A 26118-nucleotide genomic window follows, 5' to 3' on the forward strand; every position below is an offset into this window, starting at 1 on the left:
TTTTGTTTGGTACTTTGGGGGTGTATTCTTTTAGTTACTACAAGTGATAAATTTCCCTTATAAGTAATTTGAAAAAGGCAGAAAAGTTTTAAAAATTAAAATCAACTACGATCCAACTACAAAGTTACCACTGTTACACTTTCTTGATGTTTTGTGATAATCCCAAAATATGCATATATTTTGCCACATGCCTGTTATCCCAGCGACTTAAGAGGCTGAGGCAAGAGGATGGAGAGTTCGAGGTCCTGCCTCAAAAATTAAAATAAATAAATAAATAAATAGGGGTGGAGATGTGGCTCAGTAGTAGTAAAGTACACCTGGGTTTAATCCCTGGTGCCAAAAAAAACAAAAACAACAGGGAAATAGATTATTAACCAAACAACAATCATATAAAAATGATTAATAACAAAAAATTAGGAGCTGGATGTGCTGGGGTTGATCCCCAGCATGGGGGAAAGGAAAAATTTATTCCATGAGGTTAAGAGGAAAAAACTTATGAGATGGTGTTATATCACGACTGCAATTTTGTAAAAATGTGAAGCCTTAAGGGAAATTACTGAAGGCAAATTCACTGAAATGATAACAAATGTTGCTGATTTTATACCCAGTGACAGACTAAATCCTTTCAGAAATATTGTTAAGGGGCCGGGGTTGTGGCTCAGTGGTACAGTGCTTGCCTAGCACACAGGAGGCACTGGGTTCGATCCTCAGCACCACGTAAAAATAAAAATAAAAAAATAAAGGTATTGTGTCCATATACAATAAAAATATTTAAAAAAAAGAAATAATGTTAAACTGTTTTTGCTTCCCAGTGAGATCACATCAAAATTGTGGTTTTTTTTTTTTTTGTTTTTTTTTGTTTTGTTTTTGTACCAGGAATTGAACTCAGGGGCACTCAACCACCGAACCACATCCCCAGCCCTATTTTGTATTTTATTTAGAGACAGGGTCTCATTTAGTTACATAGTGCCTCACTTCTGCTGAAGCTGGCTTTCAACTTGAGATCCTCCTACCCTAGCCTCCGGGCTGCTGGGGTTATTTCACCACCACGCCTGGCTCTAAATTGGATTTTTAAATAGTTTTGAACACAGGGTTCGGTATCAGATAGACTGTGACTTTACCATGTTTTGCTGTCTGTACTTGAATTTATCTTCTGGGATGATAATGATTAGTTATAATTATAGTGAAGATATATTCACAAATGAACATGTGTGCATAATATATGTATGTATAACAACAGAAAATAACTAGGAGAGGCGGCATATGCCTGTAATCCCAGTGACTTTGGAAACTGAAGCAGGAGATCGGCAAGTTCCCCGCCATCCTCAGCAACTTAGTAAGGCTCCATCTTTTTTTTTTTTTTTTTTTAAAGGCCCTGTCTTAAAAACTAAAAAGGGCTGGGGCTGGATGTAATGGTGTATGCTTGTAATCCCAGTAACTCCAGATGCTGAGGCAAGAGGATCCCAAGCTCAAAGCCAGGCTCAGCAATTTAGCAAAGCCCTCAGCAACTTAGCCAGATCCTGTCTAAAACTAAAACAATAAAATAAAAAGCGTTGGGAATGTGGCTCAGTTGATTAGCACCCCTGGGTTCAATACCCAGTACAAAAAAAAAAAAAAAAAAAAAAAAAGCAGTGGGGCTGGGATGTAGCTCAGTGGTAAAGAGTTCAATTTCCAGTACAAAACAAAACCCCCCAAATAAGCTAACTACTGTGACCAAAAAGAAAATAGGCCCCAAATAGGAATAGATGAAGGAACACAATTCCTCAGTACAACGTTTTTTGGAGAGTTGACATATATCTAGGGAAGGACAACACCGGCAGGCACATCTGCATTTCTCTCAGATCACTGCTGCCCAGAAATACAATAAGGGTGGCATATATACTCCAGATTTTTTTTTCCAGTGATGAGGATTGAACCAGGACCTTATGCATGCTAGGCAAGAAATGCTACCTCTAAGCCAGACCAATACTCAGTAATTTTTAAAAGCTGAGTCTTATTTTATAAAACTTCTTAAGGTCCAGATGTGGTCTGTAATCTCAGAGACTCTGGAGGCTGAGGCAGGAGATCTCAAGTTCAAAGCTAGCCTCAGCAACTTAGTGAGGCCCTAAGAAACTCTGTGGACCCTGTCTTTAAATAAAATACAAAAAAGGGTTGGGGATATGGTTCAGTGGTTAACTACCCCTGAGTTCAATCCTTGATGCCAAAAAAAGCAAAGAACAACTCCACAAGGCAGGTGTGGCTTGTCAGAAAGTCCATAATGCCAATATAACTGAATCTATAAATGTCTATTACTAAGAAAGCATGAAAAACTCTATGGCCACTCTCTGGACCTTGAGGGGCAAACCCATCCATTCATTGTTTATGTGGGTTTTTGTTTGTTTTGTTTTGTTTGGCTGTGTGTTTTCATTTTTTGTACTGAGGACTGAACCCAAAGGTGCTTAATCACTGAACCACATCTCTACCCTTTTTATATTTTATTTTGAGACAAGGTCTCACTAAGTTGTTTGGGGGGCCTCACTTACTTGCTGAGGCTAGCCCTGAACTTGTGATTCTCTTGCCTCAGCCTCCCAAGTCTCTGGGATTACAGGCATGTGCCACTGTGCCTGGCTACCCATTCACTCTCAACACACTGCCCTGGGCCTATATTTCTGTCATAGGCTCTGCAATACAAATCACAGTAATTTTTTAGACATTTGCTAGATACCCTCATCCAAAAAATGTGACCCAGATCACCTTACATCTATCATCTCATTATTGAATTACTTTCCTAATTTTATTCCAGAAGGCTTAATTTCACATGAGGAAAATAACATTTTGGCTGTTTTGATAGTATCCATGAATACCTGGCTGGCCACAGTTCTGAGGCCTCTATAACTATTTATTTATGTCCCCTATCGCTTTGACCTCACATGCCCCCCCTTTTTTGCCAAGGAATTCTTTCTGATGACCATATACCTACTCCATATTTTCTCTATTCGCCAAGCATTCTTGAAATTCTGAGTGCTGCTAATGAAAATCATCTGCCTTTGAGTCATTACTTATATGAGGTACATACTTCTCATTTACTCATAGCCATTTAAACTTCTAAAATGCCAGTCAGTAGTATGAGCAATGGGGATGTTATGAGAAATAATGCAGAGATAGTCCTCCTGTAATAAATGTGATCACCATCTATAAGGCAAGCGGACTTGCCAGAGCTGCATTAGAATAACAGATCCATTCAGGACTTTTTATTTGTTTGGTACTGATGATAGAACCCAGGGGGAGTTTACCACTGAACTACATCCCCAGACCTTTTTACTTTTAGACAGGGTCTCACTAATTACTGAGGCTGTCCTTGAACTTGCAATCCTGATTCTTCAGCCTCCTGAGTCATTGGATTACAGGCATGCATCACTGCACTCAGCGCACAGTCTATCTTGTGATTTCGTTGATGAAAAGATGAATATATCCTATTATTACGTATAAAATATTTTCTTCTACCTAAAAATTCTTTTCTGAGTTTTTAAAAATTATTTTTAGCTGTAGATGGACACAATACCTTTACTTTGCTTATTTATGTGATGCTGGGGATCAAACCCAATGCCTCTCATATGCTAGGGAAGTGCTCTACCAATGAGCCACAACAACAGCCCTCTTTTCTGATTAGAAACTCCTAGGCTTATGGTATCTAATGGATAAACCCTCCCTAGATTTGGTAGGAATCCAGATGGATCCCAGGTAGCTTCACGAGAGGAACAGTTCAAATACACTTTTTCCAGGTAGATGAAGGGCAGGGCACTCCAGCAAAACCATGTCTGTGAATTTACAGAAGTAACACAAGGTTTTCTTTCTGCAGTATAAAAAGGTGGCAATAGTGGCGCAGTGGCCCATGCCTATAATTACAACAACACAGAAGGCTGAGTCAAGAGGATTTCAAGTTTTAGGCAGGCCTAAGCAATTTAGTAAGACCCTGTCTCAAAATAAAAGGGGTGTGGGGTGTAGCTCATAGGTAAATCATCCCTGTACCAGAAACAAAACAAAAATCCAGCCAGATAAAGTTATTAAAAAAAAAAAAAAACTTGTCCACTAGAATATGTGGCCAACATCTAACACTTTTACTACTGGCAATTGAACTCAGAACTTCATACATGCTAGGTAAGGACCCTAGCCAGGGACAGTAGCCCACGACTGTAATCCCAGCCACTGGGGAGGCTGAATCTGAAGGATCCCAAGTTCAAATCCAGTCTCAGCAATTTAGCAAAGACACTCTAAAAATAAAAAAGGCTTTGGGATATGTCTCAGTGGTTATGCACCCCTGGGTTCAATTCCCAGTACACAAAAAATAAAATAAATAAATGCATTTTGATGCAGGGTTTCTAAACTTCCCAGTCTGGCCTAAAAATTGTGGTCCTCCTAGCCCCATCAAAATGAAGTGAGGGGGCTGGGGATGTGGCTCAAGCAGTAGCTTGCTCGCCTGGCATGCATGCGGCCCGGGTTCGATCCTCAGCACCACATACAAACAAAGATGTTGTGTCCGCCAAAAAATAAATATTAAAAAATTCTCTCTTACACTGCGTCTGATAGAAGAAAAAGTTGGCTACGATCTACATACTGTGGGGTCGGGCTCCAAATTCCTTAATAGGACGCCCATAGCCCAAGAGTTAATAACAAGAATAAACAAATGGGACTTACTTAAACTAAAAAGCTTTTTCTCAGCAAGAGAAACAATAAGAGAGGTAAATAGAGAGCCTACATCCTGGGAACAAATTTTTACCCCTCACACTTCAGATAGAGCCCTAATATCCAGAATATACAAAGAACTCAAAAAATTATAAACAATAAGATAACAAATAACCCAATCAACAAATGGGCCAAGGACCTGAACAGACACTTCACAGAGGAGGACATACAATTAATCAACAAGTACATGAAAAAATGCTCACCATCTCTAGCAGTCAGAGAAATGCAAATCAAAACCACCCTAAGATACCATCTCACTCCAGTAAGATTGGCAGCCATTATGAAGTCAAACAACAATAAGTGTTGGCGAGGATGTGGGGAAAAGGGTACTCTTGTACATTGCTGGTGGGACTGCAAATTGGTGAGGCCAATTTGGAAAGCAGTATGGAGAATCCTGGGAAAGCTGGGAATGGATCCACCATTTGACCCAGCTATCGCCCTTCTCGGACTATTCCCTGAGGATCTTAAAAGAGCGTACTATAGGGATACTGCCACATCAATGATCATAGCGACACAATTCACAATAGCTAGACTGTGGAACCAACCTAGATGCCCTCCAATAGATGGATAAAAAAAATGTGGCATCTATACACAGTGGAGTATTACGCAGCACTAAAAAATGACAAAATCATAGAATTTGCAGGGAAATGGAAGGCATTAGACCAGATTATGCTAAGTGAAGCTAGCCAATTCTTAAAAAACAAATGCCAAATGTCTTCTTTGATATAAAGAGAGCAACTAAGAACAGAACAGGGAGGAAGAGCATGAGGAAAAGATTAACATTAAACAAAGTCGAGTGGGGGGAGAGAAGGGAGAGAGAAGGGAAAGCATATGGAAATGGTAGGAGACCCTCAATGTTACACAAAATTACATATAAGAGGTTGTGAGGGGAAAGGGGGGGTGGAAACAAGGGAGAGAATTGAACAACAGCAGATGAGGTAGAGAGCGAAGATGGGAGGGGAGGGGAGGGGGGATAGTAGGGGATAGGAAAAGTAGCAGAATACAACAGTCACTAATATGCCATTATGTAAAACTGTGAGTGTGTAACCGATGTGATTCTGCAATTTGTATTTGGGGTAAAAATGGGAGTTCATAACCCAATTGAGTCAAATGTATGAAAGATGATATATCATGAGCTTTGTAATGTTTTGAACAACCAATAAAAAAAAAATTCTCTCTCTCTTTAAAAAAAAAAATCTAGTGAGGGGCTGGGATTAAAACTCAGTGGTAGAGTGATTGCCTAGCATATGCGAGGCCCTCGGTTCATTCCTTAGTACCATATGAAAATAAATAAAGATATGTGTCCACCTGCAACTAAAATAAATTTTAAATTTTGTAAAGTGACCAAATTTTTAAATCTGAAATTAATTTTAACACTACATCATCTCTATACAAAGTGAGGGGGAAAAAAAAAGCTGATCCAAACACTATTTACATTGTATGAAAAAAAAATTCATCTGCAATAGATGCAAATGAACATGGGCCTGTAAGCACCCAAAGAAAGAGCCCTGCAATGCTGTACTCTCAAAAAAGGAAAACAGAAAAGCCACACACAAGAAGAAACATACTCTACACTTTGAAAACCAAAAATATCAGGGGAGAGCGCGAACGCAGTCCCCCACTACCACAAATTATGCAGTCGAGTTTCCCGCATTTGGGGAAATCGCAGGGGTCAGCACATCCGGAGTGCAATGGATAAGCCTCGCCCTGGGAAAACCACCTTCGTGATCATGGTATCTCCCCTGCCAGGTAAGTATGAGCTCAAACTAGCCCTGACACTCCCCACTGCCTTGCACACCACTGTACGATTCGGGTCAATACTGAATAGGCTCTAGTTGGGCTGTAGCTACACACTGAAATCCCCACATTTGGATCCGCTCACGTTCACACTGCATTTCTCTATTATTGCTGATAGAAATGCTATGATAGAAAGATGATTTCCAGGGATGCTTCCAAAATGCACCGAATCTCTAATCTACATACTCCGCCTCCTGGCTTTACGTCACGCGCAGGCCGGGTTGATGATCCGGAAAAATTGCGTTGCTTTTGGTCGACTGCTGCACAACATTCTGGGCCAGCTTCCAAACATCAGTTCCTCCTGTTTGCAATGACCTAAATGACACCTATCGTGCTATTTTTCTGACCAGAAATCCATCTCTCTCCTAACTTTTGCGTAGTCGAAAGCCTTCCGATCTCCCTGTGAGGACAGGCCACCCTGAGCAAAAGAACGTCAAGGAGCCAACTTCATACTGAGATAGGGACGTTCTACACCACTCCAACATCACTTCCTCCTATTTTAATAGGGAGCACACACCATGCTAGCGGGATGTATGGCAAGAGTAGGAGCATTATGGTGTTGTTTGGGGGTGCTGGGCCCCATACTTTAGGCGCGTGCTCTATCATTGCACTGATATCCCTCTCTGGAACGGGAGTTTTGGAATCCAAGATCTGTTCAGCAAAATCCAATGCTCACACTGCATTCCTCTATTTAAAAATCTTTTTTATACCGCCTGCCTAAATAAGCTTCTAACCTCTGAACCTGTGTGTTCCTCGCCTTGTAAATAAGAATTACTGATACTGAAGTTCTTCTGAGAGTTCAACCCAATGAAAACTCCAAAGTAAACTTAAAAAACCCACTAACAGCCACTTAAGAAAGTCCTCCCAGCTTCCAAGGAATAAGAATCGGAATCACCCCGAGTACAGCGGTAGAGAAACCAACTTACAGGAAAAAAAAAAACAAAACAAAAGTGATCTTCAAAAAAAGAAACAATATCAGCCTGAACAGCCCAGGAAACTCAACCATTGAGCAAGCATCTTCCTGACTTTTAACAAACAGATACAGGGGAGAGCGCGAACGCAGTCCCCCACTACCACAAATTATGCAGTCGAGTTTCCCGCATTTGGGGAAATCGCAGGGGTCAGCACATCCGGAGTGCAATGGATAAGCCTCGCCCTGGGAAAACCACCTTCGTGATCATGGTATCTCCCCTGCCAGGTAAGTATGAGTTGAAAAGGCTGAAGCCTTCACAGCCAGGTGTACACTGCACTATACACGTAGGGTCGTAACATAAGCGTTCACCTTAAAACTCCATATCATGTCACAAATGACCTCCAAACACTTTATGAAACTAGCAGTCTCGGAAATTCCCCAAACTACACTCCAAGAAACAACAAACATATAAGAAACTTTTCCCAGTTTGCACCGGATGTTCATCTACATATTACCCGCCTCTGTGGATGTCAGACGGGCAGGGAACTTAGATCCCTCACTCGGAAGCCATGCTTCCTCTAGCCTTGAGAGGACAAAAGGCAGGCCTACTAGCATGTGATAACTTTTCCTGTTTCGTCCTCTTTCCTGCTAGAACACAAGGAGCATTTTTTCCCTTTTTTATTCTTCTTTCTTCTTCCCCCTCCCCCTCCCCTATACCAAGGGACTGGGAATTGAACACAGGGGCATTCAACCAGAGCTATATCCACAGCCCTATTTATTATTTTAAGACAGGGTCTCACTATAGTTCCCAGGTTGGCCTCAAACTTGTGATCCTCCTGCCTTGGCCTCCTGCATAGCTGGGACTACAGGTGTGCAGCACCGAACCTTGCCACATTCTCTTTCATGAGCAGAAATCTGAATCATATTTAATAGTAATAACAACAAAATCAGTAAATGATAGTAGAAGTGGTCCATTTTACTCATTCATTGAACAAGCATGTGCTGCATTTCTATTATTGAGGATATTAAGAATGAAAGTTAATTCCTGCTTCCAAAGAACACAGAGGCTCTGCCAAGCATGGTGGAGCATGCCTGTAATCCTAGCAACTCCAGAAGTTGAGGCAGAAGGATCACAAGTTCAAAGCCAGCCTCAGCAACTTAGCAAGTTGTCTCAAAATAAACTTTGGGGCTGGGTTTCTGGTTCAGTGCTACAGAGCTTGCCTAGCATGTGTGAGACACTGGGTTCAATTCTCAGCATCACATATAAATAAAGGTCCGACAAAAAATAATAAAATATTTAAAATAAATAAATAAATAGGTCTGGGGATGTGCTCAGTGGTTAAGCACCCCTGGGTTCAATCCCTGGTGCCAAAAAGCAAAACAAACAAACAAACAACAGCAACAAAATAACAAATAAGAGCTATGGAAAAGAAGTCAAATTAAAGTGAGAAATGCTGTGAAACTTTTTTTTAAACTTTTTTCTATAACCCTCATTTCTAGTCAGAATTCCTAGTTGCTCTCACTAGCTTACAATGGTTCCTTTTTTAAAAAAAATTATTATTATTATTTTTTAATATTTACCTTTTTTAGTTTTCAGCGGACACAACATCTTTGTTTGTATGTGGTGCTGAGAATCGAACCCGGGCCGCAAGCATGCCAGGCGAGCATGCTACCGCTTGAGCCACATCCCCAGCCCCTACAATGGTTCCTTGAGGCAGAAGATCTCTGCCCAAAGATGACACAGCCTCTCACACAATGGCTCATTACTGGCAAGAGTTTACTTCTTGAGCACTTTATTTCAGCAACATCAGAGAAGGCTCCCTAGAAGCCCTTTTTTTTTTTTTTTCCCCCCAGTACCAGGGCTCTGCACAGGCAAGCACTCTACCATTAAGTTATATCCCCTGCACCTAGAAAGGATGACATATGAAATACATCTTAAGGAGTGGGAAAAGACAGCATAATACTATTTATGAAAGGAAAACAAAAGTTCTGGAAAGAATAAAAGGATAACTGGGATTTGGGTGGGAGATTAGGGAATATTATGTGTGTTATTTATCTATGTTTATTTATGTATAATTAAATGTTATTTTGGCTTTGGGGATTTTATTTGTTTATTTTTGGTTTTGGTATTAGGGATAGAACCCAGGGTCTCTTAACCACTGAGCCACATCCCTAGTGATTTGTATTTTTTATTTTAAGACAGGGTCCTGCTAAATTGCTTAGGGCCTCACTACATTACTGAGGCTGGTATTTGATATTTTAATTTTGTAATATGCTGCATTTGCTGCTGCTATTTTATACCAGTAAAGCAACAGCTTTGCAGCAAAATAGGAAAAACATATTCAACTTATTCATAAACAATATTTTGAACTGGGCCCCAAAATTATATAGTTGAGGAAGAAGAGATAATGATGCATTTTGGACATAAGGAATAGAGAAGTTCAAACATTCCTCCTGAAGGTTCAACATTTGATGTTGCTGAAATAAAGTGCTGTAACAAATTTATTTGCTTATAGTTTTCCATGACACAGGAGCCTTCATATCAAAGACCCAAAGATCCAGGGTGAAATATCCATTTTTATACTTAGGATTCCATAAATATGGAGAGCCATTTAGAAATATATTTGGACAAAAAGCATAAGGGAACTCAGATTCTTCTTGGCCTCTTTATGCAGCTTTATTTTGAAACTGGGTCTTGCTAAACTGTTTAGGGCTTGCTAGGCTGGCCAACTTGTGATCCTCCTGCCTCAGTAGTTGGGATTATAGGCATGCACCACTGAATCTGCTCCTTCCCTCTATGGAGCAGGACCCTTTCTGGAATGAGGGCCTTATGATCTACAGTTGAACAAGACAAGATAGAAAATCTATTTATAGCCAACTTTTTTTGTGTGTGTGTGGTAGAGATTGAACTCAACCAATGAGCCATATCTCCAGCCCTATTTTGTGATTTTATTTACAGACAGGGTCTTGCTGAGTTGCTTAGCACCTCACTAAGTTGCTGAGGCTGGCTTTGAATTCACAATACTCCTGCCTCAGCCTCCCAGCCACTGGGATTTCAGGTGTGCGCCACTGTGTCCAGCTTATAGCCAACTTTTTGTGTGTGCGTGGTATCAGGGATTGAACCCAGGGGCACTTTACCACTGAACTATATCCCCACCCCTTTTTAATTTTAATTAATTTTTTTTGAAATAGGGATTGAACCCAGGGGTACTCAAAACCACTATGCCACATCCCCAGCTCCCCGCCTTGTAATTTGAGACAGGGTCTTACTAAATTGCTTAGGGTCTCACTAAATAGTTGAAGCTGGCTTTGAACTTGCAATCCTCCTGTCTCAGCCTCCTGAGCCACTAGAATTACAGGCATGCATCACTGAGCCTGGAGGGTATTTTTTTAATATTTTATTTTTTAGTTGTAGATGGACACAATATCTTTTTTTTATTTTTATGTGGTACTGAGGATCGAACCCAGGGCCTCGCACATGCTAGGGTCTTGCTAAGTTGCCCAGGCTGGCCTTGAATTTCTGATCCTCCTGTCTCAGCTTCCAGAGTCTTTGAAATTATAGGCATATGGCAAACTCTTTCACAGAAAGGCAGGGAAAAGCAGAGTAATATTTTTAGTATTTACTTCTAGCTTTGGGGTAAAGGGCAAAAAGGGATTATTTTTCCCTCCGGGTATTGGTGATGGAACAATTCCATGCACTCTCTACCACTGAGCTATATCCCCAAGCCCTTTTTATTTTGAGACAGGGTCTCCACACTATATTGTTTAGGCCAGAGTCCACCTTGCAATCCTCCTGCTTCATCCTCCCAAGTTGCTGGGATTACAGGCAGGCCCTACTATACCCAGCTCAACTAATAAAGTCTATGCAAATATTCCAAAATCCAAAAATCTTCAAAATCTCAAACATTTATGGTCCCAAACATTTCAGATAAGGACATTCAACTTGTAAAATACGAATCTGCTTTAAAATAATCAGGGTGGGTGGGTTTAGAGTATTCAGGGTAGATGAAACAAGTTAGGACTTGAATTAGTCATTGCTGAAGCTGGTATGGTTAAATGGGAATGCCTGAAGTTATTTTGTTTACATTAGAAATTTTTCATAATATAAAGTTTTTTTTTAAATATACTTTTTTAGTTGTCAATGGACCTTTATTTAACTTATTTATATGTGGTGCTGAGACTCGAACCCAGTGCCTCACACATTCTAGGCAAGTGCTCTAGCACTGAGCCACAACCCTAGCCCCTCCATAATATAAAGTTTTAAAAAATAATTTAAAAAAAGTTCAAGGAGGATCCCCACTTCCTCTCATGATTCTGACTGCCTTTATAGGTTGATACCCCAGCTTCACCTTGAATGGGGATGGAAAGGAAGAGTAAGGAAGGAGTGCACTTTGGATTCTGTTTTTCCTTTCTTTTTTAAAAAAATATCTTTATTTTTGTTTTTATTTTTATGTGGTGCTGAGGATCAAACCCAATGTCTCACATGTGCAAGGCAAGCATGCTGCCACTGAGCCACAACCCCGCCCTGGATTCTGGTTTTCAACAGGTGAAAAAATATTAAAGGAGAAATAGAAATCAGATTTAGAGGTCATCTTTTTCTCCTTTCTTTCATTTCCTATCTCAAATACAATTAACCAGCAAGTCTTGTTTTTTTTTTTCCTTAAAAATATATTCAGAATCTGATCCCTTTTTACAATTCCAGTGCTACCAATCTGGACAAGCCTTTCTCAACCCCTGCCCAGATTACTGTAGCCTCCTATCTCCTTTCATCCTTGCTATCCCAGTCTATTAACACAGCATCCAGGGATCCTGATAAAACCTATTTCTGTTGGCATCACTATTCTGTTCAAAACCCCCAATACTAATCTCACACAAACTATGAGGAAGCAAAAGATGAGGGATATTTCCCCATTTCTTCTATCATTTATTTATTTATTGGTACCAGGGATTGAAACCAGGGGTGCTTACCCACTGAGCCACATACCAGCCCATTAATTTATTTTCATTTTTGAGATAGGATCTCTCTAAATTGCTGAGACTGGCTTTGAACTTTCAGTCCTCCTGCCTTAGCCTCCCAAGCTGCTGGATTTACAGGCATGGGTCACCATGCCCAGCCCCCCACTTATTTTTTGAAACCAGCATTACTCTGATATCTAAATCGATAGGACACTTTAAAGAAAACTACAGACCATTATCTCTCATGGACAAAGACACAAAATTCCTTTAAAAAAAGAGACACTATATCCAGCAATATGCAAAAGAGTAGCATATCATGATCTTTTTAGATTTATCCCAGGGATTTGAAGTTGGTTTAAGATAAGAAAACAAATCTAAGTAATTCAACATATCAACAAATCAAGAAGAAAGGTATGCAACAAGACAAAAATTCATTATCCATTTAGGATAATCTCACCACAGTAATTAGCTTCATAAACAGCATCTATGAAAATCCTACAGTTAACATCCTTCATGGTAGATATTGAAATGTTTTTTTCTGCAATTAAGAATGAAACAACCATGTCAACTTTAACCACCATCATTCAACATTTACTGGAGATGCTGGCTAGTGCAATAAGGAAAGCAAAAGAAAAACCAGTTTGGAACTGAGCACAGTGGAGCATCCCTGTAAATCCAGTGCACATGGGAGACAAAGGCAGGAGGATCACAGGTTCCAGGCCAGCCTCAGCAACTCAGCAAGGCTCTAAGCAACTTAGCAAGACTGTCTCAAAATAAAAAATAAAAGGGTGGAGATGTTGCTCAGTGATAGAATACCTCTGGATTTAACTCCCACTACAAAAAAAAAAAAAAAAAAAATATATATATATATATATATATATATATATATATATATATATATTAGTTTGGAAAGTAGAACAGTCTTTATTAACATAGGGGAAGTGAATTTTTAAAAAATATGTTACCTGGGCTGGGGCTATAGCTCAGTTGATGAGTGCTTGCCTTGAATGCACAAGGCCTTGGCTGGGTTCTAATCCCCAGCAACACACACACACAATTATGTTGCCTTAGGGTGGGAAGCCGTTCTTGCATGTGATTGAGCTACCTCCCTGGCTGGGTGTGAGGCGCTTTAGACAAGCTGTGTCAGAGCCTTCCCCACCCTTCCCCAGGTGCAAGGGCTTGTCCATGTGGGGGTGTGACTGACCACTGACCTGAAAACCAATCACTGACCCTGACCTTGGAATGTTGTCCCCCTTGACATTCATTGGATGGAATTTTCCCCTGAATTTTTTGTTCCCCAATAAAAGCTCACTCTCTGGCGTGCTTCTCTCTCTCTTGCTGGTCTCTTGTGTAAACCTCGCTACCGCATCAGGTGGCTAGAGGCAGGAGCTGGGAGTGGAGTAATATATCAACACCCCCACACAGTGTTTCATATGTGTGCTCAGCTTTAGAGCACAAATTGTGCTTCTGTCTTGTTTCTTCCTGACCCAAACTATGTAGTTCAGCCATATGTCAAGCTTCATCTCAGTTGGGGCCTTGAGCCAAGTGATTCTTTAGTTCAGTTTCTTGCTTAAAAAGATATCTTGATGCTAGGCACAGTGGCACATGACTGTAAATTCCAGCAACTGGGGAGACTGCAGCAGAAGGATCATAAGTTTGAGGCCAGCCTTGGCAATATGCTAAGACCTATCTCAAGATAAAAATAAATAAATAAATAAGGACTGGGGATGTTGCTCCGAGGTAGTGAGGCCTGCTGAGTTCAATCCCCAGTGGCAAGGGAAGGGGGAAGCTTGAGACTATATTTTGAGATCCAGACATATCATTTTAAAAACTTATTTTCACCTAGAAATTGAGTAGACACAATATCTTCATTTTATTTTTATGTGGTGCTGAGGATTGAACCCAGTACCTCATGCATCCTAGGCAAGCACTCTACCTTTGAGCCACAACCACAGCCTGTCAATCTGAAATCTTAATCTCTCTTTAAGTGTTCTTCTTCTTCTTCTTCTTCTTTTTTTTTTTTTGGTAGTAGAGCTTGAACCTAGGGGCACTCTACCACTTAGCCACAACTCCAGCTCTTTTAATATTTTTATTTTGAGACAGGGTCTTGCTAATTTTCTTAGGGCCTTGCCAAGTTGCTGAGGCTTGCCTGGAACTTCCAGTCCTCCTGCCTTAGCTTCAAAAATTGCTGGGATTACAGGTGTGTGCCACTGAGCTCAGCTAGGCTTCTTAATGAATGTGTAAACTTCTTAAAAGCTTAGTAGTGCTTTAATAATTTTCTCAGAAAAAAATAGAAGCATTGAGTACCTTTTTGGACAAACTGGTGATGTGAGGTGATTTAAGATATTAATTGTTCAAGTTAGCTAATTTTTGTTTTCTTGAATCAAAAAGTAATTATCGAGGACAAGGAATACAGCTCTATAGTAGGGCATTTGCCTAGCATGCACAAGACCCTGGTTTCATTTTCCAGCACTGTTTTAAAAAAAAAGTGATTTTATTTATCTTAATATTTATGCGTTAAAGATAGAATATCAAAGCCTATATGCCTGTAATCCCAGGTACTCAGGAATCTGAGGCAGGAAGATCAAGGCCAGCCTGGGAATTTAATGAGATAACATCTCAAAATAAAACAATTTTAAAAAGAAAGGACTGAGGGTATAGCCCAGTGGTAGAGTGTTCTGGGTTCAATCCCCAGTATCTCTTAAAAAAAAAATCAACCCTAAAGCATTGAAAAAACTTAAGGATCCCATTTCTTAACACAGATGTTCTTTTCTTACATATTACTTAGCAGTTATTTTATTTGTATGTTAAGTTGTAATTATAGAGTACATGACATTTTGGATTCTGCTGTTTTCATCCTGAAAGTACAAACCTAGAACAGAAAGCTAATGGACCATAGTCTCTAATTGCTTTTCTTTTGAATTATGTTTGAAGAGAGGGATAATTTTGAAATTAGGGAGGTAACAAATCATAACCAAAATGTCTTTTTTGAATTAACTTTGAAAACGAATCAGTGTTGAATTGTGTGCAAATAAATGATCCTTATAACCCTGAAAGTCTGTGATTTACTTCTCTAACTTAGAATCTGCATTTTATTTTATTAGTTTTTTAAAATGGCATTTATGTAGACACAAAATTTACCATTTTACCTTTTCCCCCCCAATACTGGGGACTGAATTTAGGGCCTCACATGCTAATCAAGGATTCTAACACTGAGCTACATCCTCAGCCCTTTTTTTTTTTTTTTAGACAAGGTCTTATTAAGTTATCCTGACTGGCCTAGAACTTGTGATCCTCTTGCTTCAGCTCCTGAGAAGCTGACTCATTTTAGCCTTTATGGGTTTTTTGTTTATTTGTTTGTTTGTTTTGTGATACTGAGAGTTGAACCTGGGTGTGCTATATATCACTGAGCTACACTCCCAGTATTTTTTTTTTTAAAGTTGGAACAGAGTCTGCTAAATTGCCCACTCAGTCCTTAAACTTTCAATCCTCCTGCCTCACATTTCCTAGTCACAGGGATCACAGGTGTATACCACCAAGCCCAGCTTATTTTTACCATTCTTATTAGAATTTTAGTTTTTTATTTATTTTTGGTACTGGGGATTGAACCCAGGGGTGCTTTTCCTCTGAGCTACATTCTCAGTCCTTTTCATTTTGAGAGATGGTTTCGATAAGTTGCTGAGCCTGGTCTTAAACTTGGGATTCTCCTGCTTTAGCTCAAATCGGAATTATCTGTATGCTCCAGTGCGTAGTCAATTTGCTTCCTTTTATTTTTTTTTAATAGTTAATGATATTTTTAAAATTCTAATTTGTTAACATGACAGTAGAATAGATTTTGACATATCCTACATAAATGGAGTATAACTTCTCATTCATCTGGCTGTACATGATGTAGAGTTTACACAGGTGATATAATCATATATGTACATAGGATAATACTGTTCGATTCATTTTATCATTCCTACTCCCATACTCACTCCCCTCCAATTTCCTTCCTTTGTAAGAGTGAAGTATATTCTATGTATGTATATATCACATTTTGTTTATTCATCTGTCAATGAACATGAGTTGCTTCTGTCTTTTGGCTATTGTGGCTGTTATATCTGTTTTTAAAGTAAATTTTAAAAGCCTTAAAGTTCTTCTTTTTCTGTTAACACTATTTGAATATAATTAACAAGATCCTCCTGCCTCAACCTCCCAAGCTGCTGGGATTATACTCATCTCCCACTGCTTCCAGCTAGGATTTTATTTCTTAACTACTTTCAGTTTTACTTTTTGTTTTGTTTAGTACATAATAAAATTCTACCTAAACAGATCTTGTTCTGTCATGACACTGATTTTTCTTTTACAGAATCATTTTAAAACAGTGCATCTTCCTATCTTTTTATCATACGTTTTTTATTTATATTCCAAGAAATTATCTTACTGCTTTTCTAAAAACACATAAAAGTGCACAAATACTGCAGAAGGATTGTGAAAAAGTAGATAAATATATAAATGAATAAGCAACTTTCACCTTGTAATAACTATTAGCTTTTTTTCCCCCTTTAGTACTGAGGATTGAACTCAGGAGGCACTCTACCACTGAACTGCATCCCCATCTTCCTGCCTTTGTCTCTGGAGTAGCTGGGATTACAGATGTTTGCCACTGTGCCTATTAACTTTTTGGTTGTAGTCTTGTGACAGTTTTTCAAGAGATGTCATATATATATATATATATATATATATATATATATGTATATATCATACAGTATAACTTTTAATTCTTATTAATAATAATTTCCTATCATTATTTTCTGTTAACCTTTCCTTTTAGCATAAATGGCATCTTCATTGTATCTAAACTAATTAATTTGAATCATTGGATTTTTTTGTTGCTTTGGAATTTATATAAACAATCTATTGTTATTATATTATTATAATTATTACATGCATAAGTATAGGTAATTTTAGAGGGGAGTTTTTAAAATATTTTAGGAGGTGGCCTTGAATTCCTGGGGTCAAATTATTCTCCTCCCTGTGCCTCCCAGATAACTGGGACTCAAGTATGTGCCACTTCCTCTAGCAGGAGAATATTTTTTATGTTTCTTTCCCTTCTGTGTCTTTTTTTTTTTTTAAAGAGAGAGTGGAGAGAGAGAGAGAATTTTTTTTTAATATTTATTTTTTAGCTTTTCGGCGGACACAACATCTTTGTTTGTATGTGGTGCTGAGGATCGAACCCGGGCCGCACGCATGCCAGACTAGCGCGCTACCGCTTGAGCCACATCCTCAGCCCCTCTCTTCTGTGTCTTAAGAACCAAATATTTGAATTACAGTAAACTAGCATAAATTATGAAATCAGTCATATGAAGTAATTAATTAAAGTTATATATTTGTATGCTTTTTCTCTAAGCAGGTTGGCAACATTGTACAAATCACCAAGCCAAAAGGAATCCACAGTACTGTTTCAGATCACAGTCAGTATTTTTTGATTAGTGGGATTTTGGTGTGGTGGGCAGTAATTATCTGAAGAGATCATTTACAGATTGCTTTTGTTAGCTTCTGTAGGCAGCAAACATATTTGAGGACAGCTTTTGATGTTTAGAACATCCCCCAAATAGTTGTATATACAGAATATTGTAGTCATAATTGGACTAAAATTTATTCTTAAGAACAGAGGAAATACTTATTTTGGGGTAGTATGTTCCATGGCATATGTAATGTCAGTATATTAAAGATTTTTAAAGTGAAAGTTGTTGGAGATTTTCAGAAAAGAAAAAATACCAACATTACCTTTTTTTTGGTCTGTAGATATTATAGATCTATCATAGCCACCAAATATAGTACACTTTAAAATGTTAATTTTCTTGTGAATTAACATCATAGAACATACATATTTGGCTGAAATATGCATATTTATCAACATTGCTGAGCCCAAGTATATCTTGGCATCTCATTTTTATAAGGACAAAAACAGAAATGGAGATTCTGCAGCTGAATTAACCATTTAATTTTTGCACTACCCAGGTGCATTTGAAAAAGCCTATTTGGAAAACTTTTTATTTTAGAAGTATTTAATTGTGAAAATAAATTTGTAAAGTACCTAAGAATTAGTACAAACTATTTCATGTTTTCCAACATAGCTACCATAAAGTTTCTGAGGATTGTTCTTTAGAGAACTTCTGATTGTTCTTTAGAGAACTTTTGTTTTTGTTTTTAGGGTGCTTGGGAGCCTCACCACTGAGCTACATATACTTACAGTCCTAAAAAACTTTTTTTTTTTTTTTTAATTTAAGTACTGGGTATTGAACCCAGGGGCACTTAACCACTGAGCCTCATCACTAGCCCCTTTTAATATTTTATTTAGAGATGGGATGTCACTAAGTTGCTAGAGCCTCGCTAAGTTGCTGAGGCTGATTTTGAACTTGCAATCCTTCTGTCTTGGCCTCCCAAGCTGCTGGGATTACAGGAGTGTTCCGCTGTGCCTGGCCTAGAAGATATTTTTATAATGTAGTGTTTTTTCTGTATTTGTGGTAAATAAGTATTCAATATAATCCTGGCTTGGACCAGCCACAAGGCTTATCATAACTCTTCATTCACAATGGTTAATAAATTCTATCTCAAGAAAAAAGTAGCTATCATACTTAAAAATATTTGTCTACCAGTCTTTATTTTAAATGTTCTTAAAACATGTTTGTATATTTTTTCATTTTTCAGCCTCAGGGATTTAGAGATGCTGTTGCCACAGAAGGTTCATCGAGTACCCGGAAAAGGTCACGAGAACCAGAGGAAGAACAGTAACCCCAAAACAAATCTATAATATACAAATATATTGATGTGAAATTCATTGTTTATAAGTAGTATACTCATTACTTTAAAGTATAAACACAATAACATGAATGAATCAGGATTATATGAAGTAAATGGGAAAAGTATTTAAGGGATGTGATTCTCTGAAAAATGTTTTCTAAAGCAGTGTTCTACAATTACATTTTGCTTTGGTTTCATTTTCAGTAGCATTCAGTAAGAGGTAACATAGGTATTTCATTTTCCAACTGTGGAAAGCTACTCGCGTGTGGCCGATCTGAATTTACTGTTCAGACTAGTAAATTTTTTTTCCCAATTGCTTAGGAAAATCATAGGAATAAAGGATTTTTAAAATATTATTTGTTCTCTTTTTTTTTCAATTTTTTTTTAGTTTTTGATGGACTTTTATTTTATTTATTTATATATGGTGCTGAGAATTGAACCCTGTGCTCCACACATGCCAAGCAATTACGCTACCACTGAGCCCCAGCCCTCTTACTTGTTCTCTTTAAATGAAGTTTTAATAATTCTTTAAAATAACCTGGTTTTTTTTTTTGACTGTAAAGTAAAAACCATGAGTCAGCATATCCTGTTCAGTTTTATGGGTAGGATGCAAATTTTAGATGATCAAATTGAATTTAATGAATTCAGTTCTAAAATCTAAGCCATTTGTTTAATTTTTGTTATTTTAAAATGTTACAAGAAAGATTTTGATGCAGTTATCTAGAAATTGTTTAAAACATTTTAGAGTAAGGTTATAAGCCTGCAATTATTTATTTTTACATTTTGAAGCATGATGTTATTCATTCTAGAATTATAGATGTATTGACATTTTTCTTTGAATAATCTTAACCCTGCTTGAATAAATTAAAATTTTGGATTTTTGAGTGTTTTCCAAATCATATAAAAATGTCTGGTACTTGATTCTTAATATTTCTGAATACATTTACAAAATTTACTTTGTTTCCTATATAGAAAGAAAGAAATATTTTTTTCTTTTGAATGTTGGGAGTCAAACCCATGCCCTTGCCCATGCTAGGCAAGTGCTCTACCACTGAGCCATGGTGCAGCTTCCTTAGCTCTTGTTTTTTGTTTTGTTTTGGTACTGAGGATTAAACCTGTAGTGCTTTACCATTGAGCTACTTCCCCAGACCTTTTTGTTTTTTATTTGAAGACAGGGTCTTTCTGAGTTGCTTAGGGTCTCACTAAATTGCTGAAGCTGGCCTCAAACTTTTTTTTTGGTACTGGGGATTACTCGGGGGCATTTAACCACTGAGCCATATCCCTAGCCCTTTTTTTGTATTTTATTTAGAGACATGGCCTTGATAATTTGCTGAGGCTGGCTTTGAACTCACAATCTTCCTGTCTCAGCCTCCTGAACCTCTGGGATTACAGGTGTGTGCCATTGATCCTCCTACCTCAGCGAGTTGCTGGTATTACAGGCATGCACTGTCACACCGGGCCTCCTTATTTCTTTAAAGCTTAATTTTTCAAAGATTATTATTTCTTCTTCAGTTTGTAAACTTTTTCCCTAGCATTTTCTGTTACTTGGTTTTAATTCATAATGATGTGATATTATACCTATTGTCCCCAGTTTATGAGCTTAGAAGTTTAGAAGTCTTACTTTCTGGCAGACCAGTGCTTCATGCAGGCTTTATCTTGTAGTTAGTAAGGTAAATTGAAAAGATGTATATTGCCTTACTCAATTTCATGCCATTGCTATGATCATCCTTTCTGGTGATTTTTTTTTTAAACATACATAAATATAAAGGTTCATGGGGGTAAGTGTTATTGTGAGGTAGTAGAAACTAAGAGGTGGGGCCTAGTGAGAGATTTCTTTTTTTTTTTTTTTTAAATATCAGGGATTGAACCCAGAGCCACATATATAATTTTTTTAAATATATTTTTTAGATTTAGGTGGATACAATATCTTTATTTTATTTTTATGTGGTGCTGAGGATCGAACCCAGTGCCTCACACATGCTAGGCAAGCACTCTACCACTTGAGCCACAACCCCAGCCCTGGCCTTTTATATTTTTGAGACAAGTTTTCATTAAGTTGTTCAGGTCCTCACTAAGTTGCTAAGGCTGGCTTTGAACTTGAAGTCCTCCTGCTTTAGCCTCTTGAGCCACTGGGATTATACGTGTATGCCACTGTACCTGCCATAGTAAGAGATCTTTATGTTATTGAAGGGATGCCCCAAAAGGATTTGGGACCCCAGTTTCTCCTTTTTTTTCTCTTTTGTTTCCTGACTATGAGCTGTGCAGTTTTGCTCTGCCAGTTTTGCTCTTGCCATTGCCATCCAGCACCCCCATTGGAGACCTAAAATAAATGGGTCCTCCTGATCATGGACTAGAACCTCCGAAACTGTGTGCCAAAACAAACTTTTTTTTTTTTTAATAAGTCGCTTATCTCAGGAGTTTGTTATAGTGATGGAAAGCTAACATAAATACATTTGCACACATACATAGAAAACATTTTCATTGTTCTTTTTTAAAATATCAGTTTAGTATATTATCATTCCTTGGCTATAGTTAATACAACACAGGCTGTTTAATACAGTTTACTTTAAAAATTATTCATTCTGGGTTTGAGGTTGTGGCTCAGTGGTAGAATGCTTGCCTAGCATATGTGAGGCACTGGGTTCGATCCTCAGCACCACATAAAAATCAGGAAATAAAATGAAGGTATTGTGTTCATCTACAACTAAAAAACATTTTTTTAAAAATTATTCATTCTGGAAAGAATAAATACTCTAAATTTTGCTCTTTGAGAAACCCTTTCTACACTTATATACTTGGAAAATCAGTTTGATTCCAAGTAAGTTATTAAAGGTATAGTATATAATAAAATATAGAGGTTAAAGGCTCACATAGGGCTGGGGCTGGAGCTCAGTAACAGAGCACTTGCCTAGCATGTGTGAGGCACTGGGCTTAATTCTTAGTACCACATAAAAATAAATAAAATAAAGGCATTCTGTCCATCTACAATTACAAAAAAAATTAATTAAAAAGATTCACATAATCTAATTCAGGGTTTTGTTTTGTTTAGGACAGAGCTTAACATTTCAAATGCAGATAGAGATCTATGTTGCTGGATAAAACAGAAATTATCCCACCAACATCTTTCATCATAAATTTAAGTTTTTTCAAATGTGCTTGTGTGCGTGTGTGTGTGTGTGTGTGTGTGTGTGTGTGGTGGGGATATGTTTATACAGTGCTTTGTTATTATTACTTTTTAATATTTGTTTTTAGGTGTTGATGGACCTTTATTTTATTCACTTATGTATATGTGGTGCTGAAAATCAAACCCAGGGCCTCTCACATGCTAGGCAAGTACTCTACCACTGAGCCACAACTCCAGCTCACTATGTAGTGCTTTATTATTTATGGAGCACTTTTACATCATTCATTGTTTTAACACTTTTATAAGATAGATGTGATAGTTTGTCCTATCTGCTTTTTTCCTTTCTTCTTTACATCTATCCATCAATGCTTAACACATTTAACTACTACTTATTGAATATTTCAAATAAGATTTCTACTTTTTTAATATTTATTTTTTAGTTATAGGTGGACACAATATCTTTATTTTATTTTTTAAATGTACACCTAATTTGCATTAGTTATGTTCTTGGTGTAATGCAACCATCACCAGTATTTCCAAAACTTTTCATCGCCCCTAAACAGAAACTGAACCTATTAGGTAATAATTCTTCATTCTTCTTTCCTCCAGTTCCTGGTAATCATTTTATGTTTTTATGAATTTGCTAAATTCAAATACTTCATTTAAGTGGAATCATATAATAATTTTTCTTTTGTCTCCAGTCTATTTCATTCTGCATGATTTTAAGCTTCGTCCATATTGTGGCATTCCTATTTATGGTTAAATAGTATTCTATTTTATGTATACACTATATTTTATCCATCTGTTGCTAGACATTTGGATTATTTCTAAAGTGTTTTAGTAGTTTATAAGTTTTTATAAAATAATACCTTTTTTGTTTTCTGAAACTTATGGACTTTCATTGCTAACCAGGTTTAGGGTAGGTAGCTGATTTAGCTTTGGAATATTTAATTTAATCATAATTCATTTTCATTCTGTAATTAGTTTTTATTTTCCCTTTAGTTATTGTTTTTTTATTTTTCTTAGTAGTGTTTTTACTAAAATATTTGCATCTTAATGATAAAATTATAGTATAATGTGACAGAAAGATCATAAGAATAGATTTACAAGACTTGCATTCTAATTCCAGTTGAGACATTAACAAGTCATGTCAATTTTGGCATCTTTATTTTGTCATGTCTTTATCTTATTTATAAGCAAGCTAGTACTAAGTGATTGCTTAATTTCATTGGTCTAAATTTTGTGGTTTCTATTTCTGTAGAGGTATTATTAAATATTTACTTTAAATGATCAATACTGAAAATATTGAAAAGAGTCCAGTATAAATACATTTTTATACTTAGGTTCCCATTGTAAGACATTGAATTTCAGTTTTGAGATGCAAAGTTGAAATATTCTGTTGTTTAAAAAAAAAACAGTTGCAGAAGAGAGGCTGGCTGTTCATAATATGTATTTTTAGTTAACATCAGTGCCTAAATTTACTGTTACTGTTAAAATTTACAGAACATTTTGCTCCCTCAGAACTGATTTTGGCATAAAATATGCTGACAAGATTTCATGTATTTTTGACCACAGTATATTCCTTTGCCTCTTTTCCAATTTTGTTCACCATTGACATACGCCCTTCTGTGATTCAACTATCCATTTGATTCTCATTATGTGTAGTAAAATGTGAGTTTTTAAACACACCATTACTCTGTGATTTTATGTTTTACTTATTCTGTGAGGATATAAAACTTGGGTTCCCTCAGAAGGGTTTGGGAACTCACAGAAATTGTATTATTCTAACCTATTTTCAAAATTAAAAACTACAAGATAAAAGACAAAGGCCAATAGCCATATAATATAAAGAAAATTCGTATCAAGAAGTCTTGTCAATCAAGGCTCAGAGAAAAGCTAATCGATTACATACACAACTGATCTAATGATAGAAAGTCTACCAGTTCTTTTGGTACTGATTGAACCCCAGAGCCCTTAACCACTTGAGCCATATCCCCAGCCCTTTTTTTCATTTTTTTTTAAAGTTGTCATTGGACCTTTTTTATTTATTTATATTTTTAAAATACTTACTTTTTAGTTGTATGCAATACCTTTATTTTTTTATTTATTTTTAATTTTATTTATTTTTAATTTTTAATTAAAGTGGTGCTAAGGATTGAACCCCAGGGTGTCGCATGTGCTAGGCGAGCGCTGTACTGCTGAGCCACAACTCCAGCCCCTGGACTTTTATTTTATTTATATGTGGTGCTGAGAATTGAACCTAGTGCCTCACACATGCTAGGCAAGTACTCTCCCATTGAACTTCAACCCCCAGCCCTTATTTTTCATTTTGAAACAGCGTCTCACTAAGTTACTGAGGCTGGCCTTGAACTTGCCATCCTCCTGCCTCAGCCTCCTGAGCTGTTTTGTTTTTTTTTAAAGAGAGAGAGAGAGAATTTTTTTAATATTTTTTTTTTTAGTTTTCGGCGGACACAACATCTTTGTTTGTATATGGTGCTGAGCATCGAACCCCGGCCGCACGCATGCCAGGCGAGTGCGCTACCACTTGAGCCACATCCCCAGCCCTCCTGAGCTGTTTTGATTATAGGTATGCAACATCACACCCAGTTCTATTTTTAATTTAACACTCACATCTTAAATAACATACACACTATTCTGCACTTTTCTTTTTTGTATCAGCAATTGTAGAATTTTCTCAATTAAAATATCACTGAATGGCATTTTATTGAATGATTACTATTATTTCATCACTTTTATGAGGTTGGATATTGAGATTCATTTTTTTTTAGAGAGAGAGAGAGAGAGAGAGAATTTTTTTTTATATTTATTTTTTTAAGTTTTCAGCGGACACAACATCTTTGTACGTGGTGCTGAGGATCGAACCCGGGCCGCACGCATGCCAGGCGAGTGCGCTATCGCTTGAGCCACATCCCCAGCCCTTGAGATTCATTTTTTAAATAAAGACATAAGGAATTGTTCAGAATGTATATGCATTTAAAATTTTGACAGATGTTACCAAATTGTCCTCCTGAGACATTGCCAGTTTATACTTCCATCAGTGATTTTTGAGAGTGGCCTCACTTTTTTTTTTTTCTTGTAGTTGTAGATGGACATCATGCCTTTATTTTATTTGCTTATTTTTGTACATAGTGCTAAGGATTGAAACCAGTGTCTCATACATGCTAGGTAAGCGCTCTGCCACTGAGCCCCAGCCCCAGCCCCAGAGTGGCCTCACTCTTGATAAGACATTATTTTGGGTTTTTTTGCCAGCTTGCTAGTTTTTAAATGACATCTCATATTGTGATTTTACATTTTTTTAGTTGTATAAAAACTATCCTGACTTGATGCCATTAAATATTTAATCGTAACCAAGTGTTATTCCATGTAAATTATCAACTGGTTAATAATTGGATTTCCCAGTTAAAGGCAGATCAGTGCAAATGTCTGGTCTCCTTTGAATTAACAGTTCTCACTGTAAATTCATAGCTGTCATTGTGGTTTTTATGTATTGATTTTATGTATTATAATAGTTAATATCCACACATGTTTCTGAGCCTCCAAGTCCAACTTGCTGAACTTTGTCATAAATTCATTAATGTAAAAGTTTGGTAGTTCTTTAGCACTCCTGCCATCAGGAGATGGAGTATATTATGTTCTCTTGAATTTAAAAGAGGCCCAGTTACTGTTTTGACTAGTAGAGTAACATAAAAGTAATGATATTGATTTATGATACTAGGTCATAAAAAGCTATGTATCTTATGTCTTATTGATGGGAACACTCACTTTTGAAGCCCAAGCCACCATATAATAAATGTGG

General features: G+C 37.3%; 1 long non-coding RNA gene and 2 other non-coding genes across 3 annotated transcripts; 1 reads left to right on the top strand and 2 right to left on the bottom strand.

Annotated features, from left to right (window-relative positions):
- Positions 1-6315: 6315 nt before the first annotated feature.
- Positions 6316-6479, bottom strand: LOC124097800 (U1 spliceosomal RNA). Its single transcript, XR_006853374.1, has one exon. It is a non-coding gene; the product is annotated as a U1 spliceosomal RNA (small nuclear RNA).
- A 1082-nt stretch (positions 6480-7561) lies between these two features.
- On the bottom strand, positions 7562-7725 carry LOC124097801 (U1 spliceosomal RNA). The gene has a single exon (XR_006853375.1). It is a non-coding gene; the product is annotated as a U1 spliceosomal RNA (small nuclear RNA).
- Positions 7726-17201: 9476 nt separating this feature from the next.
- Positions 17202-23992, top strand: LOC124097796 (uncharacterized). The gene is made up of 2 exons (XR_006853369.2): positions 17202-17844; positions 19085-23992. It is a non-coding gene; the product is annotated as an uncharacterized LOC124097796 (long non-coding RNA).
- Positions 23993-26118: the final 2126 nt, after the last annotated feature.

The sequence above is a fragment of the Marmota monax genome, unplaced genomic scaffold (assembly GCF_021218885.2).
Source record: "Marmota monax isolate L192 unplaced genomic scaffold, Marmota_monax_Labrador192_F-V1.1 WCK01_AAM20220418_F8-fsc01208, whole genome shotgun sequence".
NCBI lineage: Eukaryota > Metazoa > Chordata > Mammalia > Rodentia > Sciuridae > Marmota > Marmota monax.